The sequence below is a fragment of the Ursus maritimus genome, unplaced genomic scaffold (assembly GCF_017311325.1).
Source record: "Ursus maritimus isolate PB19 unplaced genomic scaffold, ASM1731132v1 scaffold_116, whole genome shotgun sequence".
NCBI lineage: Eukaryota > Metazoa > Chordata > Mammalia > Carnivora > Ursidae > Ursus > Ursus maritimus.
This window is the reverse complement of record NW_024423520.1, coordinates 7,533-12,435: the sequence shown is the minus strand read 5'-3', so window position 1 is coordinate 12,435 and position 4,903 is coordinate 7,533.

Genomic DNA, 4,903 nt, shown 5'->3' with positions numbered 1-4,903 from the left:
TAACACTTAATAAAATAGAAATTGATGGATTGTTTCCTGAACATCATGAATCTATTTGTAATTCACTCCTAAATCCAACACCTGGCTTAATGTAGAAACCCTAGCATTTTCACTGAAGTCAGGAAATGGTAAAATAGCTTTGCAGGTATATGGTGTTTATGTATATCTTTGTTTTCTAGCTTACATGTACAAATGTAATACATATTACATATATAAATATACACATATGTGTATAAAGGTAGAAAATAAAACAGGAATAAATCTACAAAGAAATATCCAAAGCTCTTTTGAATCTGCAAAACATTCTAGAAAGACATGAAATTTGACTTGAACAAATAGGAAGGCATAATCCTAAACGTATCCGTTCACCTGAATGAAGCTGAACCCCCTACTTTACATCACAAACAAAAATTAACTTTAAAGGGACAAAAGACCTAAATATAAAGGTAAAACCACAAAATCCATAGAAGCAGTAAAATCTTCATGACCTTGATTTCCCATGATTTCTTAGTAGAAAACTATCAAAAGCATAAGCAACAAAAGAAAAATACATAAAATGAACTTTGTCTAAATAAAAAAACCTTTCATGCATCAAAGGCCACCTATATGAGTAAAAAGAGAACCCAAGGACTGAGAAAAAATATTTGCAAATCATATATTTGGTGTTAAATATTCAAAAGATATAAAACACATATGTACAAATGGCAGCTTAATCACACATAAAAAATACTCCTTAAGAACTTTAAAATTCAGCAATATTACTACACATTCCTGGTGGCATTTACCTTAAACACTAAAATAGGAAACTATTATGTATATGTGTGATGAGGAATTAAGGAAATTAGTAATTACGTCATATTGTATCATTCAACTTTAATTCTAGAAGAGCCAAAGGTTTATAGTAGTCAACCTAACCCTTCATCAGGAGTAATGTGATGTGAAAGTGGATTAGTTACGATTCTCTGAAGAAATAGAATCAATAACATCTGTATTTATTATTATTTATTATTTGGTATTAGATCATGTGATTGTGTAGGCTGAACAGTCTCAAAATCTGCAGCCATCAAGCTAGAGGTCCAGGAGAAACAGTTGGTGTCTTAGTCCAAAAGCTGGCCAGCTTGAGATCCAAGAAAGCCAATATTTCGATTGTAGTTGGAAGGATGGAAGAGACCAAAGTTCCAGGTCAAGTGATCAAGCAAGAGGAGTTCCCAGATTTGCAGAAGGATGAGACTTTTTCTTTCATTTAGCGTTCAACAATTGGAAGCCCACCACATGGGGGAGGGCTATCACTTAGTGTCCAAGTCAGATGTCAATCTTATTCAGAAATACCAATAGACACATTCAGAACATTGTTTGCCCAAATGTCTGGGCACCCTGTGTCCCAGTCAAGCTGACATACAAAATTAACCACCACAAATACACATTGAACATGACATCCATAAGACTCTTCTTAAACCATACTAAATTTCCAAAAAAAAAAAAAACAATAACAAGGGGGTAATTCTAAATAACTACCCAATGTGCAACTGGAAAAACACTAATGCCTTCCCCTGAAAAGAAAGTAAAGTCTTGAGTGGTATTTACTCTTCTTGAAATCCCATTAACTTAAATAAATATGATGTAAAATTAATAGTACTTAAACATTATGTTAAAAGTGAATAATACATCTAATGTTAGATGATAAGAGATAGAGGAAAACACAACACATACTTATTTCACCAGGAAAGGCCACGTGGCACACAGCTAGAAAGCAGGCAGCTACAGAAAGAAGGAGCCCTCATCCAAATTCTATTACACTGGTCTCCAGAACTGTGAAAAAATAAATTTCTGTTTAAGCCACCCAGTCTGTGGTGTTTTGTTACAGCAGCCTGAACTGAGCCAGCTTCCTAAAAGCAAGGGTTCCTGAAGTCCCCAAAATGAGGAAAATAAGAACAACACTGGAACTTTCATATTTCCCAATTTCAAAATTTACTACAAAGCTACAGTTATCAAAATAGTGTGCTTATGTCATAAAGGTAAGTATGGAATAGAGAGCCTAGAACTAAACCCATTCAACTATGTTAATTGATTTTCAACAAGGATGCCATTTGGAAAAATATGAATAACCTCTTCAAGAAATGGTGGATGGACAACTGGATATCTATATGCATAAGGATAAAGTTAGATTCCTATTACACATTATATGCAAAAACTACCTCAAAATGGATTACCAATAAACTAAACCACAACACTCATGGAAGAAAAGGGTATAAATCTTCATGACTTTGGGTTTGCAAATGGTCTCTTCATAGCAAAAGCAAGAACCACACACACACACACAAAAGATAAATTGGACTCAAAGAAAATTGAAACTTTTATGCAATAAAGAATACAATTAAGAGAAATAAAAAAGAGTGCATAAAAGGGGAGAAAATATTTGCAATCACATACCCAGTGTCTAATACACCGTATATATAAAGAACTCATACAATTCAATGACAATTAAAATAACTCAGTTAAAAAGTTGCCAAAGGACTTTATGACATTTCTATTTATATTAAGAAATATATTGGTGCTTGTTCAAGGTTCTTCCTGACACAGAATTCCAATAAGAACTATAGAAGCATCTTTTGTTCTAACACATACCTTTTATTAATGATGACTTTTTTTTAAAGATTTTATTTATTTTTGTGAGAGAGAGGGAATTTTAAAGAGAGAAAGAGCATGAGCAGGGGGAGGACAGAGGCAGAGGGAGAAGCAGGCTCCTCGCTGAGCAGGGAAACCGATGTGGGTGTCAATCCCAGGACCCTGAGATCATGACCTGAGGTGAAGACAGACGCTTAAGTAACTGAGTCACGCAGGCACCCTGCTGCTGACTTCTGAAATACTTCAAGAAAAAAAATGAAACCAGTATCTTTTGCTTTTCAAAAGTTTGTCGTGAAGTTTCTTTAAGTTTCTGTTAATGATGGCAACCTTAGAAAGCCCTAGATAACCACAGGATGGAAAGCAGAAATATTTACAGATGAAATATCATGTAGGGACTGCTTCAAATATGAGAAATGGATGGAAGTGCAGGTGAAAGAAGGTTGGCTATGATTGATTCATGTTGATATTGGTTTAGAGGACCACAGGGATTGATTTTGGTACTGTATTTTTAGACATTAGTCTCCATAACTTAAAAAAAATAATAAACATATTTCCACTGTGTTCTTAGAACAACTATAGTGTTTAATTTTAAGAATTTCAAGCAATACAAATGACACAGAGAAAATGGTGACAAAAACAGAAATACTGATGATAACTTATTCCTACAACACAGAGATATTTAAGACAGAGGCAGCTGTAGATGCCTGCTTTCTAGCTCTGTTTTTTTTAAGCATATTTATTTAACCAAATTTTCACAATGCAGTGATCAGGTGAAGTAAAAAACAAATTTTCTTCTACATGAAGTATTATTTTTGGAGAAGCTCGGGGTAGAATTGTGACAGTTTCTTGAAAAGGGATATAAACATTAGCAATTTCACGTCCGCTCACCTTGAGTAGAACTGCTAATAAGGCACTTTTACTTCAGAAAGCACAGCACATGAGCACATTATAAGTCATATAATTTATGACACTTCCATGAGGGCAGCAATTTGTGTTTTATAGTGTTTAGAATACTGCCTCGTATGTAGAAGGTACTCAGCGAATACTTGTTTTATGCATAAAATTAATTTATGTAAAAATATATGAATGACTGCTTTTAAATCATAACTGAAGATATTTTATGCCACCTTATGACGGCATCATTAAACTTAAGGGCATATAAAAAATAAACATAAAGAAATAGGACTTTACTTTTCTGACAGTGTAAGATAAACTCTCGGTAGTTTTAACTGTTCAGAAGCTGCAAGATGATGAGCTCCTATCTATCAAAGCTTCTTAACAACAACTACCTCTCTTTTCCAGCATGGATAATGAACAGTCAAGGTGGGGACCCTTCATGGGTAACATAAAAGTTATCTTCACTTGTCTTAAGTTTACTTCCTTAGTATGATGCCATTTGGCTACAAAAGCAATCATACGTAGGTTATAGTAGGGTGAAATAAAACAGGGGTGGTAAATCTGAGAGGTCACTGAACTGCCACTGAAGTGGGCCTTTATTTATGTTTGGTAAAGGTGGGGTTAAAGACAATAACAACAAAAGAGCCTGAAGTCTACAAAACAAAAACACTTTCAAATAAAACTCTGTGGGAATCTGGGATGGATAGGGAGGGATTTTGTAAGCAGTGAAATTTACTGAGGAACGGTTGTTTTGAGGATTTTTATATTGGTACAGATGCTAAAAAGGAGCTGATAGACAATGCATCCCAATTAGTCTCTCTGCATTAAGGGCCATGCACCTAAGACATAATTTGGCAACTTCATGCTCTAGCAACCAATAGCAAAGTTTTTTGTTACATTTTAAAGTTTTAGCAGTTGTGGGGAGTTAGCGTGTTACCAACTTGAACTAATTAATCATGTTGTCTGCTTAGCTTCTAGTTGTGATAAAATTGCTTTTTGAGTGTGTATATAAATTATGAGTACATGTATAAAGAAACTGACCTCAAAGAAGGGGGTGGGGGGAGAAGAGCAGACATACAAAGAGATAGCAATAGATTCAACTGTTAAAAGGATGAACCTTTGGTCATAGTATTACTGCAAACTACATTGTTATGATAACTCAATTATTAATGAAATGCTTTCACAAAATTTATTTTTAATGCAATTTAAAAGGAAGGTAGGTTATACAGAGATTCTAGACCAATGAAAGAGATGTGCAGGGATTAGAAGAGACATTTCCAAGGGAAAAGAGAAGGAAGAAAAGTATACACGATGAGTTGTATTTTCTTCTACATTTTGTATGACTCCAGCTTGTTTAGTCATGCAGAGCCTCACAAAGGAG